Genomic DNA, 18,578 nt, shown 5'->3' with positions numbered 1-18,578 from the left:
GACTCAGGGTCTGCCAACACAGGCTGCGTTGGCACTTGAAGAGTGCATGGAAGATTTCCAACAGGTCAGGAGGAACACCATAGGTGCACGCAGGGCTGCCCTGACCGAGACACATGTCCCTGGGGCAGCAATGTCATCTGCTGCCCCGACCAGCTGGGTGTTGGCAAGTGCAGGGGCAGATGCATCCAACAACACCCCGGTTGTGAGTCTACCAACCAGAATAGTAGTAGTCAATGACCCTGCCACAGCGGTTGTTGCTGTGCAGGGTCCATTCCAGGGCACCCAGCAGCCACTGACGCAAGTCAGGTCTTCGGTCATCCTTCCACCTGCCACTCCTTTGGCTCAATCCACTGGTGCCACTGGCCATACTGATCAGGGTGGCATTTGCCAGCCAGGGTCTGCACCACTATCCAAGAGGAGGAAGGTTGCACCTGCAGCACAGGCTGGGACCCCACACACAGCCACGACCTCCTGCATGTCAAGGAAGAAGCCTTTCTGTGCGCAGGAACTGGACTTCCTCGTGGACGACGTGCGGGACCACAACCGTGACATGCTAGTGGGGCCTAATTGTAAAACTACGGCTGCCCATCGTGATACCCACTCGAAGCAAGTTGCGGAACATGTAAGTGCAGTCGGCCATGAGGTGCGCACGGCGCAAGAGTGCAAAAAGCGTTGAAATGACCTCAAACGCAGCGCTAAGGCAAAGCATGCCTCAAATTACAACATGACTCTGGTGACTGGCAGTGGGCCGGCACCTGAGGAGGAAGACCTCACTCCGCAAGAGTCACTTGTTGCAGAGTTCATACCACCTGAATTGGTCGAAGGAGTGGGAGAGATTCAGGACTTTGATGCCCAGTCCAGTGAGTGTTGCTGCGTGTTTGTCGAGGTCATGTGTGTTCTACTTCTGTAATGTGCTGTGCATGACTGCCATTACATGTTATGTGTACATGGTTCAGATGTGCAAGTCATGCAATGCTTCACTGATGCATGGCTGCTCTGCAGGATGGTGGACATGTGGAGCAGACGGGAACTGTCCATCACCACACTTGCACCCTACCCACATGCTGGTCACCTCGATGCCCCTCCGGTCCATGTACCAGCTCACTGGCCCTTCTGCATGTAGCCTGGGGTGTCCTTCCTCTTTGCACTGGGACTATGTCATGGCATGACTGAGGTGCATGTGTCCTCTGCCTGCAGGCGGGTACTCCACATAGGCATGGTCCCTTGCCCCTGCACAACCCCTGCACCCCAATTTGACCTTTGCACTGGTGTGAATAATTTTGCCGTAATGCAATGGCCTGTTCATGCCTCCTGTGTACATGCTAACTTCCACCAGAAAACCTACAAGACACATGCAGTGGGGTACATCCTTTGTCCTTGATGCAGGGTGTCTCAGTTGGACTGTGCAGATGGCAGATGCTCCGCAGGGACATGAGTGCCCATTCATGCTCCATGTGCATTCCATGCATGCCCCTATGTGTCCTTGAGTGCATGATCAGTGTAGTACGTGTCCAGGGTGACCTACATTTCATGGCATTTCATAAGCCTTCGCATGCCCACTGTGGCTCAGACCTGCGTCCCACACATGTTTAGGGTGTGGCAGTCTGTGTGGCTCACAGGCCTCACCCTGTTTATGGCCCACTGACTCTGTCCAACTGGTGTAGTGTCTACTGCACACATGGGTGTACTACTGAGGGTTCATCATGTGTCCTGCTTACTGTCCCATCATCATCTGCTGTGTTGTCAGTTGACTCAGATGATGCAATTGATGCTAGTCAACACTGTCTGCCAATACACAGGTCTCTGGTCTTCCTTTTGATACCATGCAAGGCATCCCTGCATTTCCACTTAGGGGGAGGGGTGGTTTGCTTGTAGCCATGCAACCCATTGCATGCACATTGCACGTGATGCCTGAACTTCACCTTGCACTGCCTTCACGTTTTCTGATACACATCATGAAATACTTGTACAAATGTTCTGCACTGCATCGACCCACTTCTGAGCCGTATAATACTGTTCTACATGCCTAGTCACTGAAGCAATGTCAAGTTGACCCGGCATGCATGGCAGGTTCTCTTTTGTGTGTGACATGTCTGCTTCATGTGTTGCCTGTCTGTGTGATGTCTATGTGTGTATGTGTTTTGTGCTTCTAACATGTGTAGTGATCTTTTTTTCTCTCTACTTTTCAGATGATGAGGCAATAGAGCCAGAGGATGGTGTTGTCATGCCAGGCACAGGGTTGTTATCACTACAGCAACCTGGCACAAATGGGGGTCGTGGGGTGGTAGACCACGGGAACACACATGTGCTACAGACCATCTTGTCTTTGGTTGGCAATGAGTCCAGCCCAGATGACCACTCTGATGTCCATGTCGAGTTGGATGTGCATCAGGTCCATACGTCAGGGGTGAGTGATTCTGATGTGGACACTCCTCTGTCCGCGACACCTGCACTGAGGGGTCAGACAGTGTTGGGACCTCCGCCTGTGTTGGATCAGGACGCTGGGTCACCCTCCACACCAGTCGCTGATGGGCCTGGGCCATCATGTCGATGGGGGCATGTAGTCGTGCAGCCGCGGGCGGTGCCAACCCAATGTGGACAGCCGGTCCTTGGGTCCCGCAGGTGTCAAGCCCAGCAACGTGGTGGCCGCACGCCACCAAGGTGTACTGAGTAAGAGCAAGACATGACTGCCAATTCAGAACGCCAGTTTGAAGCAATGGAAAACATCGCTGTGAGCATGAAGGGTGTGGTCCAATCCGTGCTCCCCCCTGCTAGGCAGGTGCTTCTCCAGCAGCGGGCGGCACAGTCCACGTCCTGCTCGCTCAGGCTGGGCATGGCGGCCTCAGACAAGGCACACCAGCCTGAAATGTTGTCTTTGCGTCAAGCAATTGCTGCTCACGCAGAGGCACACATGGAGGCCCTGAGGGCTGAGTATGAGTCCCTCAGATCCACTCTGGGTGTCCTCTTGATGTCCCAGAAGGCACGGTCAGAGGAGAGGTTTGAGCAGCTTGAGCGTACCATCTCGGCTGAGCTACGTGCTTGCCGGGAGGTGCATCAGTTGTCCAGTCAGGCCTTGCAGGAAGAACTCCGTGTTACACATGTTAACTTGCAAGGGGAAGCACGCGTATCACGGGAGGTTCTGCATGCAGACCTACGTGTCATCGCTGCACAGAACCAGGCTCACCCGTCTGGCAGACTTGCTGCCAATGAGGGGCAAGTTGTGGCTAGGCATGGTCAGGCTCCTGTGCCACGTCCTCCTTTTCAGGATGAGCCAGACTCGGACGACGAGGTATCTCCCACACAGGTCGGGCTGTGCAGGCATTGAGCCCATGGAGGTTTTTTTTTTCCTCAACATCATCGCATGTGGGTGTTGAGCTGTACCCTGTACCTCCCCCCTCCTGCGTGCCTCCCCCCCTGTCGTGTGTGGCCATTTTTGATTTTTCTTTTTAGTTTAATTAGTTAACATTCAATTTGATAGTTGGTTTAATTAGGTTATGTAGGTTTTTTATAGTTAGTGTAATTAGTTAATATAGTTAAAATTGCTTGTCTATTGTGCTTTCATGTGACAGTGTTGTGCTTTGTGGCTTTTGAAAGCATCCACTGTCTCTTCTAGCTGGTCCCTTCAAGCTTGTCTCATGTATGTGTTTGCAGTTTGTGGTCCTGACTCACATATGCCACTCCTGCTTCCCTTATCCATGGGCTCGCAAGGATGATTCGGTGTTACAGTCTATTTCACAAGGGCTTTGGACTGTCATATCTGTGGCCTGTCTGCTGCTGTACTACTCGTGTTAACACCCCTAGTGGGAATTGTAGGGGTCTTATCGATGGCATTTCAGCATTAGAAATCGGTGGTTTCAGGAATCAGGTGTCCATTAATTGCTATACATTGTGTTTTATGTTTATTTTCTTTACTGTACATGTGCTTGATGCACTTCATGCTGTAGAGAGTGTCCGCCACCCTTTGCCTGTCAAAGTCACACTGATGGTGGGATGGAATCAGATGTACGTCTCTGACATGGTCCAATCACAACCAGCATGAAGCGACACACACAGGGGACTTTCCTGCATTAATTTTGTGTTTGTGCCGTTTCTGCAGGAGAATGAGCCTCCAGACCACCTTTGCCGGCAGACATGGGCCAGTGTACATCTGGCAGCTGGCCAAGTTTGGTGGTGCAGACATGTGCATGTGTGCGCTAGCAGTGCCACAGGGCTTGTGCTCACACATCCAACAGAAGCAGACGTGTTTCCAGGAACTCCATGCAAGGTGAGAAGCACAAGGGGCACACACCACAGCCAACCTTCCACCAGGCCTGTTGCACATGCATGCTAAGTAGCGCCACTGACGGTGAGCTTGGACAGTTATTGGTGTTGAAGCACACAGTACAGCTACGATGAGTGGGTGGACACATGACAAGTTGCTTTCCAAGTTGTCAGGGGCACATGCAGGGGCTATCGCACATATCCTCCAGTCCACCATGCTCCATTGAAGCAGATGTATAAGCCCATTATCGTTCAAAGCCTGAAAAAATAGAGCTGTGCACAGGGACACCCAGCGAGGGACAGACTGGTGTGCAGTGCATATCATTTGCATGTTCAAATTGACACATGCATTACCTCTTTTATCTGGGGGATTCCAGAAAACTACTTGTACTGAAGTCGTACCTCGCTATATGCGTGTAGCTGCTTACCAAGGGACCATTAGATGATGTGTGAATCTTGACACATTGGTCTTCCATTTGCCACGCGCCCACGTGCGCCTGACTTACTGCATTGACAGTGTATGAACCATCACAGGGGGAGTCTTACATATGGGTACTAAGCAGCAGACAAGAATGTTTGTTTGTGGAGGAGTTACTTACTTTGGGGCATGTATGGTGGTGTGTGTGTGTGTGTTATGGACACACACAGATTAGTAACTCTTACTATCTTTGCAGCATTGAACTGCTCCTGTTACCGGACCTGAGAGCCAGCACTCACTCTAGAGATAAGTCTCTCTTTAACTTCCATTTGAGTCATTTGGTACAATGTGCATGATGTACATGGTTTATCTGATTGAGTATGTGTTACTGTGAATAGTAGATTTTTGTCTTTTCCCTACTTTCCCTTGACAATCCAACTCCCCTCTCCTGCCCCTCTTTCCGGTTTTCCAGAATTCCAATGCCTGTCCAGTCAACATACCCTGACCCTCCTTTCCCACCGTGGTGTCAGAGGCCTGTGTAAGTTTGACCTTGCAGGCACCTAGACCACGGAGGGGGTGGTTGGTTCATGCCACTCCTGCACCTGGACACCGGAGCAGTGACACTACCCATCAGTTGGTGCTGCATCATTGTATATTATGTACCAAACCTGGTACACATCATGTTGTAGCATTGTTTAAGTGTGCTAACTTGGTTGATCCATCATTGTGCTTGTACAGGTGCTTTGAAATGTACTGCTACTTCAAGTCATCTACTGGAGACTCTTCAAGTGTCTTTTGCTGCCTACAGGCTTTTTTCCTGGCTTGTGTGTTTGGCTCCATTGAGTTCTCTTTGATTTTGTATTTTTCCAGTCAAGGTTGCCTCTGAGGGTGCTGGACACTATTTACACGCAAGGTGGAAGATGGAGACAAAGGGGTAGGGTGATCCTGTGGCCAGGTAGACTTCAAGGAAGAAGGCTACATACCCCAGACACAGTTGTTCAGTAAGTCATGGTGATATGTGAATGAGGGAGGGTGTTTGGATGTTGGACAGTTGTCTTAGCCTGCAGTGTGAGGGACACCCTGACATTGTTATTGTGGTGTCCTATGTACATGATGTGTTCTGCTGGTCAATGCCCGTTCCTGTGTTGTGTTCACCTTTCAGCTGTGAGGGGATTGGTGTGGTTTGACATGCTGGGGTGTGCACATGGGCAATGTTCGCATGTGATGTGTGGAGGACACTGATGGTCACTTGATTGGACATGCATGTATTGAGTGCACGTCCCTACTGACACACTGTGATCCACCACATGTACATCCACCCTTCCATGTCCAAATGTGCACACAGTTTGCCTTTTAGGGACCCTGTGTCCCTGCAGCACATGATCTATGCACATTTGTGGATCCTGTACATGCGTCAATTGTTTATTTATTTATTTATTTTGTCCTTTTCATGTGATGCTCAAGGTGTGTCTCTGACACAATGGCTGGTCACTATGCTGTGTGCTGAGCAGTGTGTTGGAGGAGATGCACACAGCACACGTATTCAGGGATTTTGCCTTGCCCAATGTGCATGTGAACAGGCATTGATTGTTATGTTCATGCTACAACTGTTGGAATGCATTTGGGCATGACTTGTTTTGTGTGGGAGGTTGTTGGTCAGTCATTTCATCAGATTTCATGACAGGTGTCATTGTGTGAAGCCAATTTCCATTTATCACATGTCACTCCGTACATTATTGGTAATGTGTTGGCCTTTTGCTATTGCTTGCCATGTCATGGTGTGTCAAACAAGGGTGATGTGGTTTAGAAGGGTTTCGATGACATAACTAGGGATTGTGATGGCCTGTTTTGCAGGGGTGTTTGATGCACACCGTGCATGTGTTCCGTTTGGTCACACACGATTGGTCATGTTTTAGTAGCTAGGGATGCACACAATGTAGCACTTCCATGGCAACATTCTCAGGGTCGTAAGGTTGTGACAATTGACTGTCTCTTTGTCATCATCGATTGTCACCTGGTATGTGCCAGGCCTGTGTGCACTCCGCACAGGTGGGAGTTTAGGTGAAAAATGTAGCCACAAGCCCGGTTCCGGCTGCCTCGCCACATGCCCTATCTCCTACCATGGGCAGCGCCTGTGCCTGTGGTTGGGGATGTGGGGGTACCACCATGTCCACCACTATGACCCTGGTTGCAATATGGGCAGCATTGTATCCTACCTGAGGTGGTGTGGTGGGGTTCCGGATTGGCGTCATCATGTGGTTGCTCAAAGGGTAGGCACTGTCCCATGGAGAGGTGATAATGGTTGTGATTATTGGGGTTTGTGTATTTGTCTGTGTGTGACATGCATGCATGTGCACGGGCATTTGTACTCACCTAGGAGCCATGTGTCGCCCTGCTGCCCAGCTTCCAGGGCCCGGCTCAGGGTGGACATTCTGTATATGAAACTGTCATGGGTGGAGCCTGGGTAGTTTGCATAGACAGAGGTGATGATTCTCTTTGCATCGCATACCACCTGCACGTTGATGGAATGCCAGTGCTTGTGGTTTCGATAGATGTGCTCAGTGGGCATATGTGGATGTAGGGCCACATGGGTGCAATCTATGGCACCGAGCACTTTGGTGAAGTGTGCCACCCTGTAAAAGTCCTGGACTAAGGCCTTCCTTTCTCCAGGTGTTCTGGGCATGCATATGTGCCTGCGGACTGAGGGGTGCACAGTCATGATTGCCAACACCTGGTGTAGGCTGTGTGATTGCGGGGCCTGTGAGACCCCCCCACTATGGCAGTAGTCCGCTGAAATGACCCAGTGTCCAAAAAATGCAGGACATTGAACACCTTCTCCAAGGGGCTCTATGCTTGGGAGCAGAGGGTGGGGGGTATGAGGCCATCTTCCCACTCCCTGACCAGGTCTAGGATGATACAAGGTGGAAACCTATACCTGCTGATGACCTGGTCGTTAGGCATCCAAAAAAGGCAAGTCCAGGGGGAAAAAATGTGGGCCCTGGCTATTCTCCTCCTCCTGCGGTGTCCCACGATCAGTGCTGCGACAAATGGGGCATTCATCATAGCTGTATATACGTGTTTGTTGTTTGCACGCACTTTTATACTGTGCGCGCGGACGCTTACGCCTGCCTTCCTGTGGCGGACGTGTTGACTCCTGTGCACGTCTTTTAGCGTGCGCTTGTTTCCCGTATTCGAATCCATGGATGTTCGCATGCGTGTGGGCGTTCCGTGTATTTCCCTGCAGTACTTCCCCAGTTACGCCTTCTTTTTCACACTTTGTTTCCCATTCCACGTGTTACGCCCCGTGTCCCGCCCCCTTTTTGGCATGTGTGCGCCGACATTGTGCGTTTTCCTTTTGCGCGTTGCGCACAGCGTTCGGGTTGTTTCATTGACGTGTGCGCCTGTGTGCCCCATGCATGGATTTGGCACACAACCAGTGGAAAACAGGCACAGGCCCTTCCTTGAATTGCACGCGTGCACATGCGCTTGCTTTTTCACACTTGCGCCACCTTGCGCCAGCTTGCACTGAGATTTTCAGCGCACATTTGTTCCATGAATCGGCCCCATACTGTTTTGCATTATAGTCAAGACAGACAATGTCCATTGTGTGATATTTCTGTGCGTGGGCTATATGGGACAAAGCAAAACACTCTTGCACATGTGCCGCCTTACACAATGATTTTTCCAGAAGACAAGCACAGAATAGTCTTTTTTTTCTGATATGTTTAGTTCGTGTATGTAAAGGAATGCATCAACATGATTTTGTCACAAACTCAGTTCTGTCCTAGTGGTAAATTCGTTTTTCCCCCCTTTCCTTATCAAGAAAACAGCACAAATTGTGCAAAATGCAACTACTGAATTGTTTGTATTTCCAGAACGCTTTTTGTGAGAAGGCACACTGGAGCTGCCCAATAGAATGGGGTTTAGTTGTATTTAGGTATTTAAAATAACACAGTGCTTCGATCAGATGTACTGCACAAGAGTGCAGTAAGGAGAGTCGGATTCATGCTTCAGTCTGTTTTCACAGCATAATGCAATCAGATGTCAATGCAAATAATATATATATATTCAGTGAAAAAACTTTGTTAAAGGGACGTTATGGTTATGTTGCGCTACTAAAAACATGAAATTCAGTGAAAATACTTTGTCAAAGGGATGTTATGGTTCCAAGTAAAACCGAAAAACCCTTGAAATTCGCCCATTATGGTAAGGTAAGCAACCATAACTCGCGCCACCACCGTGCACTGCTAAGACTAACACCCAGGACATCAAAGATGACATCACAATGTCATTGATGACATCACTGATGACATCACAAGTGTATGTACTTTTCATGAAATATGTGTACAAGGGATTCTTATTATAATGTTGCGAAACAAGTGTCAAGAATCATTGCAATAAATATCATACCCTAATTAGTGCATTGAACGAAGCATTGATATAAATAGCATTCTATTATGGGGTTCTATCTGGTATACTAAGCTAGTCATACAGAAACATAACATTGTGGGCAGCGTACAAGATGAAGGTATAATATTCGTAATGTTAATATGTTGAATAATGAAATGATAATGGTTTTCTTAATAGATTTTTGTGTAATGTGAAATATGTAATACGTAGCTAATAAAACACATGTATTACATAATTGCATTACTATAGACAAAACACAAAGACACAAGAACACCAAAGGCAAACTGTGTGCACATTTGGGTATATACAGGGAAAGTGAAGTTAGCAAAAAAGCACAATTATATTGTGTTGTAAATAGATTTGTGTTTTTTTTTTTTTTTTAATGGAAATGGAGGTGTCCTGAAGAACACTATACCTGTTTGTACTGTTTGCTAGCAAGATGAAACTATTCTAAGAACACATGCGGTGTCCTGAAATGTTTGTAAAAAAAAAAATTAAAGTGTCCTAAAGAACACTAACAGGCCGATTCATGGAATAAATGTGCGCCGAAAATCCCGGCGCAGAGGGGCCAATACGTGCGCTGCGCCGAAAATCAGCGCAAAGCGCAGGGAAACCAGCGCACGTCGATTCATGGAAGTCCGTGCGCAAGAAAAGCAGAGGACGTGCGCCGAAAAAGCGCGCGGCGCAGGCCGGCGCACAGGTCAACCAACGTCGTGCGCCACGGCCACTGCGCCATCACTCCGAGCGCAGCGCACAGCTCTAAAGTAGGCGGAACACAGGGCGGGACACTCGGAATGGGGAATAAAATGGGGCACAACACTCGGAATGGGGAAGAATGTGGGCGGCACGGGGAAAGTTCAGGAGGCAAGTGCGCGGAACGCCCACACGCTCGCATACAACACGTATTCATGGAATAGAATAGGGCAAAAAAGCGCACGCTCAAAGCAGCGCACAGGCACAAACAGGCACAAACACGACCGCCACAAGAAAGCAGGCGGTAGCGTGTCTGCGCCTGCAAGAAATGTGCGCTAAAAGGCGCGCCAACAAATAGCACCTATATACAGACATAACCAATGTACAATACTGTTGCCCTCCTGGACAAATGACGTACAAAGGGGTACCCACAAACACAGACACGCGCAGAGAGAAAAAATAAACGTGTGCGTGCATACCGGGGTGCGCGGTAAGTCCCACACGCGATATGGCAGGGAACGTGGAATCGAGGGGTGCGCGGGAAGTTGCACACGCGAAATGGCCGGGTACGTGGATTTCAGGGGCGCGCGGGAAGTCCCACACGCGATATGGCAGGGAACGTGGAATCGAGTGGTGCGCGGGAAGTTGCACACGCGAAATGGCCGGGTACGTGGATTTCAGGGGCGCGCGGGAAGTCCCACACGCGATATGGCAGGGAACGTGGAATCGAGGGGTGCGCGGGAAGTTGCACACGCGAAATGGCCGGGTACGTGGATTTCAGGGGCGCGCGGGAAGTCCCACACGCGATATGGCAGGGAACGTGGATTCGAGGGGTGCGCGGGAAGTTGCACACGCGAAATGGCCGGGTACGTGGATTTCAGGGGCGCGCGGGAAGTCCCACACGCGATATGGCAGGGAACGTGGAATCGAGGGGTGCGCGGGAAGTTGCACACGCGAAATGGCCGGGTACGTGGATTCCAGGGGCGCGCGGGAAGTCCCACACGCGATATGGCAGGGAACGTGGAATCGAGGGGTGCGCGGGAAGTTGCACACGCGAAATGGCCGGGTACGTGGATTTCAGGGGCGCGCGGGAAGTCCCACACGCGATATGGCAGGGAACGTGGATTCGAGGGGTGCGCGGGAAGTTGCACACGCGAAATGGCCGGGTACGTGGATTTCAGGGGCGCGCGGGAAGTCCCACACGCGATATGGCAGGGAACGTGGAATCGAGGGGTGCGCGGGAAGTTGCACACGCGAAATGGCCGGGTACGTGGATTTCAGGGGCGCGCGGGAAGTCCCACACGCGATATGGCAGGGAACGTGGATTCGAGGGGTGCGCGGGAAGTTGCACACGCGAAAAGGCCGGGTACGTGGATTTCAGGGGCGCGCGGGAAGTCCCACACGCGATATGGCAGGGAACGTGGAATCGAGGGGTGCGCGGGAAGTTGCACACGCGAAATGGCCGGGTACGTGGATTTCAGGGGCGCGCGGGAAGTCCCACACGCGATATGGCAGGGAACGTGGAATCGAGGGGTGCGCGGGAAGTTGCACACGCGAAATGGCCGGGTACGTGGATTTCAGGGGCGCGCGGGAAGTCCCACACGCGATATGGCAGGGAACGTGGATTCGAGGGGTGCGCGGGAAGTTGCACACGCGATTTGGCTGTGTGCTCCCAGGCATTACCTGTACACCCTCCACGGCCCCTGCAGGCAGCACACACCACAGGGAACTACCCTGCACACCTGCTCATGTCTCCCACCACCCCCACCCCCAGCACTGTGGCCAACCTGCCAGCAGGCCCCCACCCATGGGCAACCCATGTCTCCCACCACCCCCACCCCCAGCACTGTGGCCAACCTGCCAGCAGGCCCCCACCCATGGGCAACCCATGTCTCCCACCACCCCCACCCCCAGCACTGTGGCCAACCTGCCAGCAGGCCCCCACCCATGGGCAACCCATGTCTCCCACCACCCCCACCCCCAGCACTGTGGCCAACCTGCCAGCAGGCCCCCACCCATGGGCAACCCATGTCTCCCACCACCCCCACCCCCAGCACTGTGGGCAACCTGCCAGCAGGCCCCCACCCATGGGCAACCCATGTCTCCCACCACCCCCACCCCCAGCACTGTGGCCAACCTGCCAGCAGGCCCCCACCCATGGGCAACCCATGTCTCCCACCACCCACACCCCCAGCACTGTGGCCAACCTGCCAGCAGGCCCCCACCCATGGGCAACCCATGTCTCCCACCACCCCCAACCCCCCATCCACCTGGGGCACCCTCCACCAGGCCCCCACCCATGTCCCCCTGGCCCCTGGTCCTGACGATACACAATAATGGCAGTAATGACCAGCATACCCAGCACAAACACCCAGGCAAGGATTGCATGCACCCACATAGTGAATGCAATCACATGACACAACCCCAAAGGCAACTAAGCAAAAGAACACATGTCCGCCACACACACATACACAATGGGTGCAAGTCAATGTCAAAACCCATATCATGGCATGTAAGAAATCAAAGAAAAAATGACACAAGTGTAAGATAATATAAAAATGTATTAAAAAATAAAAATAAAGTAAACTCTGACAACTATCTGGGAAAGCAAATAAAAGGTCCATGTCCGGGAACAAAAATGAGAAACAAAAAAACAAAGGATAGAAAAAAGAATCGATTTTGTCCAAAGTAAACACAAGTAGAATGAAATGAAACATAAACCATTACGACATGGTGTGACCAATATGAAAGTAAAAATAAATTATCTCACAAAAAAAATAACTATATTTACAGGATTGTTCAAGGGTCCATGAGCCCAACACCACTAATTAAACCTAATACTAACTATCTAAAAAAATATGTACAAAGAAGTGGCCATTGTCCAAGCGGTCCAAAAAAAAATTTCAAATAAAGGAAACCTAGCACTAACTAACTAAAAAACTATATACAGAGGCAGCGGGCTAGTCCTGCGGCTCACTTGGTGATGTTGGCCAGGGCATCCTCGAACTCCATGTCTATGTCCTGGAGGCGGGACTCAGTCCTGGCCCCGAGGTCTCGCAGGGACAACCCCATGTGCTCTCCAAATTCCCTGCGAGCCTCCTCGAGGCACGCAGCCCGCCTCAATGCCTGATGCATGGAGATCTCCGCCCTGGCCATGGCGAGCCGCTCCTCTTCCGCCCGCTGCCGCTCCGCATCTATCCGCTGGCCAAACTCCTCCCACACGGAACACACCGCCATGCCAGGGTTGCCCTGCCCTCCGGCCGATGCCTGCCCCTCCGATCTTGATGGCCCTGAGCCATGATGCCTCCCACGTCGAGCCCGCTGCTGCCTGCGACGCCACTGCCTCTGCCAGCACGACGGCATCCAGGCTGATGGTAACCACCGACGCCGTCGTGCACGTGCCCTGCCCGATGATGCCGGCACATCTTCCATCTGCTGGGGTCCACTTGCTGTGTCGTCCACCCCTGCTGGACCTCCGACTCCCAACTGCGGCAGGGATGGGATCCCCACCGAGCTGGCTGCATTGGTTGGGGCAGGTCCACAGGGGGCCATGGTGGCATCTGGGCCGGAAGACGGCAAGGAGAACGACTGGTGGATAGCCTGCACAGAGGAGGAGAGGGCCGTCAGATTGGCCAACACATGCAGGAACCCCCCGAACATGGCCGATCCCAATTGGGCCACGTCGGCACGGTGCACTTCGTGATGACGTGCGTGCTCCTCCCGGGAAGCACGCACGGCATCACGAATCACAGCCGTGCGCATCGCGACCCCAATCAGGACCTGCTCCACGCGGCCAGGGGTTCCCACGGCCGCAGGTGGAGGGGAGTCAGTTGACATGGACATCCCCTCTACCTGCGGACGGGCCTGGGACGGGGCATCCCTGCTGGTGCATGGTGGTGCACTCACAGGGTCAGGGACAGCGACATGCACAGGCCCCTCCACGGTGACCTGTGCTGCCTCCTGCCCCTGGCCCTGGACTGCACCACTTGCACCAGCAGGGATGCTCCCACCAGGGCCCATGTGTGCACCAGTGTCGGCCTCCTCCTCCTCTGTGCAAACCACCAACCTGGATGGCTCCTCACCGTCTCCCGCCGTAGCAGGCCCCTGTGGGGGCTCACCCACCCCTTCCGCTGCAGCCGTGGGGGCATCCCCGCCGCCTTGCTCCACAGCGCCGTCTCCGCCCTCTTCTTCACTAGCCGCTGTGTAGAGGGAGACAAAGAACACAAGCATCAGGCTACTGTACAATGGTCCCCTAGACAGGAAGCAATAGCAGATGAGCACCCCTGTCAAAGTACACTTCCATCATGTCCCTCCACAACACATGGGTCAGTGCAGGCGAAACACACACAGTAACAGGCATGGTGCATGCCATGCACATTTCCATGCATGTCCAAATGACTATTGAAACATTCAATGAAATGTAACTCACATGCATCATGGCTCATGCATATCACATGCACACACTACACCTCAGTCACATCCATCTGGCCACAATCACACCAAACACAGGCAAAACAAGGGTAAGGTGGGTGCGTCACTGAATCTGTGCATTGTCACACACATGAGTCATGCATCCATGGCATGCACAAGTCACAGACATGCAGGTCAGGCACACAGACATGGCTACCATATATGTACCTGGCATCAGCACCCATCCTCACCCCCATCCATGTCCAGGTACAGAGACTGCCATGCTCTCATGTCCCAAATCTGCATAGTGCTCCCCATGCCGCATTTCTACACATGCAACAACCATGTGGGTCACACATCACTGGTCGCACAGGCAGTACCATGATGTCCCAGCACACATACATGCATATATGGCACATGGCACACATACAGGCAAGTATCATAGAACCAGCACACCGCAACATGCCCTGTCTCACACAGTGATGCTTGGACACTTACCGCTCAACTCCAGACGGGTCTCCCTCTCAAGGATCTGGGCGTGGAGCGCTGGGCGTACGCGTTCCAGGACCCTCTTCTGGATGGTACTCATGTGGCCCCGGCCCCCCTCCACGAGGCGCCGGGCCTTCACAAGGGTCCTGGACCTCAAGTCCTCCCAGCGCTTCTTGATCTTCAAGACGTTGCGGGTTGCCACCCCCTCCGCGTTGATGGCAACCACACAGTCGGCCCAGATCCTCTCCCGTCCTTCCTTGCTGGCGCGGGACGATCCAAAGAGGGCATCATACTGCCCCAGGACATGCTCCACCAGGACACCAACTTCGGTGGCAGTGAAGCTGGTGCCCCTCTGCCCCTCTGGCCTGGGGTTGCCACTGGTGCCAGATGTAGAAGTGCCCGACATGGCAACCCCAGAGGCAGGTGTGGGTGGGCAACTGGGTCCTGGGGCTGGGCTGTGGAGCGATGTAATCCCAGTTGGGAGTCTTCAGTTCCAGCAGGGGTGGACACAGCAACTGGACCCCTGCAGATGGCTGATGTGCAGGCACCAAATGGCAGGGCACGGTGGCAGCAGGCAGGCAGGCAGGCAGGCAGCAGCAGATAGCACGTGGGAGGCTGCTCAGGGCACTTGGGGGGCAGTAACTCGGCCTTCGGGGCAGGAGCGTGGTGTTCCGTGTGTTTTCGGGTGGCCAGCTTGATACGGAGTGATTTGGCACGTGAAATTCCTGCACGTCAGCGTGAAATCCGAGGAAAGGCCCTTAGCGCGTAAGTGCGTCAGCACGCATACGCGATTCTATTGGACCAGAGTCCCTCATCGCGTGAGCGCGTCTGACGTGATCCGCACGGGCGTTCCCCACTCAGCACGTGAAGACGGAGCACACGTGGAAATCCTGCACGTCTGAGTGTAATCGCGTGTAATTGGCCAAAAGTGCGCGTTCACGCCATTGGCCTATGTACGTGTATTTCATCGCGTGTAATTGGCCAAAAGTGCGCGTACACGCCATTGGCCTATGTACGTGTATTTCATCGCGTGTAATTGGCCAAAAGTGCGCGTACACGCCATTGGCCTATGTACGTGTATTTCATCGCGTGTAATTGGCCAAAAGTGCGCGTACACGCCATTGGCCTATGTACGTGTATTTCAGGGCCGCGCGGCCCCTTACACAGGCAAGTACGTCAGCGCACCTGTATGCCTGCAGCGTGGGAATATATACACGCGATTGGAGTGGGAACTCGATTCCAGGGGTGCGAGGCTCACACGCTGCCTACTACACGCGCAAGGCATTAATTTGCGCACTTTTCAATAAACAAGCCAGATGCCAGGATGAACATACCGTTCCTAGCAGCAGTGGCAGTGGGCTACCAAAGGAGGATGAGGAGGAGAGTCAGGGCCAGAATATTCACACCCAGAACCAGCCTATTCGGGATGCCTGATGACCTGGTGTATGGGAGGTACAGGTTTCCAGCACACATCATACTGGACCTGGTCAGTGAGTGGGAGGATGACCTCACATCACCCACCCTGTGCTCCCAAGCACTCAGCCCCCTGCAGAAGGTCCTGAATGTACTGCACTTCTTGGCCACTGGATCCTTTCAGCGGACAAGTGCCATAGTGGGTGGTGTGTCACAGGCCACGCAGTCACGCTGCCTACACCAGGTCTTGAACATCATCACTGCACGGCCCTCAGTCCGCAGGCACATATATCTCCCCAGGACTCATGCAGAAAGGCGGACGTGCATCCAGGAATTCTATGGTGTGGCTCAAATCCCCAAAGTGCTTGGTGCTATTGACTGCACACATGTGGCTCTACGTCCTCCCAGGGCAACAGAGCACATCTATAGAAACCGCAAGCACTGGCATTCCATCAACGTCCAAGTTGTATGCAATGGCAAGGGAATCATCACATCAGTATATGCCAACTATCCAGGGTCCACCCACGACAGCTTCATCTACAGAATGTCTACCCTATGCCGGGACCTAGAGGCTGGCCAGCATGGAGATACATGGCTGCTTGGTGAGCATGAATGCCACTCCACATGCATGCATGTCAGATACTGGGTCATGACACAACACCACTAATGATACCCATCACCACCTCCGCAGGGGACAGTGCCTACCCTATCAGCCCCCACATGATGACCCCAATCCGGAACCCCACCACGCCACCCCAGGTAAGGTACAACACAGCCCACATTGCTACACGGGGCATAGTGGAGCGCACATTCGGAGTGCTGAAGTCACGCTTTCGCTCCCTTGACCGTTCTGGCGGGCAGCTGTTATATGCTCCCCGAATAGTGTGCAGGATCATAGTGGCAGCATGTGTCCTGCACAACGTTGCAACACGCCGGGGCCTGCCCGTGGACATGGTGGTGCCCCCACATCCACAACCACATGCACGCCCGCTGCGCATGGGAGGGGAAAGGGCACGGGGGGAGGCAGCCCGTACGCAACTGGTGGCCAATTTCTTCACCTAGGAATCACAGTGCTGGCTAGTGCACACTGCTCTGGCACATACCATCTGACAATCAATGATGACTCTACCTGACAATGTCTGAAAATTACTTGACAATGAACTGTCAGATACACATCAGCCTGAGATTGTTAACATGGAAGTGTCAATATGTGTGCACCCCTAGCTACACATACACCAGCTATGCATCACAATGCAAAGACACAACTCCATCAATCTAAAATGCATTGCCACAGGCGATTCACTACATGACAACATTGCCATGTCACCCACTCCCTTCACAGTCCCGCCACTGAGGACACCATGTCATGGTATGTGACAGCAAACAAACTGGCCATCACAACATGACACCAGTGTCACAAATAGCAGTGCCCAAAATGGAACATAGCCGCACTTGAGCAGCTAACCGCCCTGGGGCCACTACTACACACCTGTGTAAGAGTAATTTCTATCAAATTACACACCAACCCACCCTGAAGCCCACCCAAACAAGACACATTGCATGTAATCAATGGTAGTCTCATTACCTGAATCTGCTGGTATGTCCTCACCGTCCAGGTGTACAGTGATGGCGCCATGCAAAAGTGTCAGTGCACATCTACCGACATGTAGTGTGACTCCAGAGAGTATGCCCTTGTGAAGATCTGTGTGAAATACCTGCAAAACATGAGCAACATATGTAAGTAGAGGCACATATCATACCATCATGCATAGTTAGGTGCAACAACAATGAACACTATGAATGTCTACACAGTATTGACTATGGACTGGCCAACAGCTCATGGGAGTCCAATGTCACCGTGTAATTTGCTGTCACTTGGGCACACCCTTTGCAAGCCCATGGAAACGGAAGCAGGAGGGGTGTGGATGTCTGCTACCCAAGCATCGAAACCAAACTCAGGACAAGCCTGCATGTGCCCAGCCACAATACAGTGTATGCCCAGGTACCCACACAAGGCAACACTCTTGCAAAATAAAAATGAAAAAGAGAAAAAATGGCCATGAAAGGGCCGGCGGGGGGGGGGGGGCCACCTATGAGGTCCGAGGACAGGATGCACGCCACAATCCACCTGTGTGGATCATGGGAAAGGAAAACACCCCATAGGCTCGTGGCCCACACGGCTACTCTGTTGTGGGAGATGAGTCGCTATGGCTCTGCCCAGACCCTGCAGCTGACTCTGGAGGTGGGGGAGCTGCCTCAGAAGATGGTGTGACAATGGGAGGCAGCCCACGCAAAGCACGAGTTTGCTCCTCCATGGCTGCAAGCAGGCGGGTCTGGTAGTTCTGGTTCTGGGTTATAATCATGCGGAGGTCCCCATGCAGTAACTCCCGGGATGACCTGACCTCCGCACGAGTTGCCTGCATCTCGGCCGAGAGCGTCCGTGTCAGACGCTCCAGCTGCTCCTCTGTCCTTCTATGGGATGAAG

The sequence above is a fragment of the Ambystoma mexicanum genome, chromosome 3p (genome assembly GCF_040938575.1).
Source record: "Ambystoma mexicanum isolate Mex_15411 chromosome 3p, UKY_AmexF1_1, whole genome shotgun sequence".
NCBI classification, from domain to species: Eukaryota; Metazoa; Chordata; class Amphibia; order Caudata; family Ambystomatidae; genus Ambystoma; species Ambystoma mexicanum.
The sequence above is the reverse complement of the archived record's forward strand: the minus strand, read 5'-3'. Positions refer to the sequence as shown.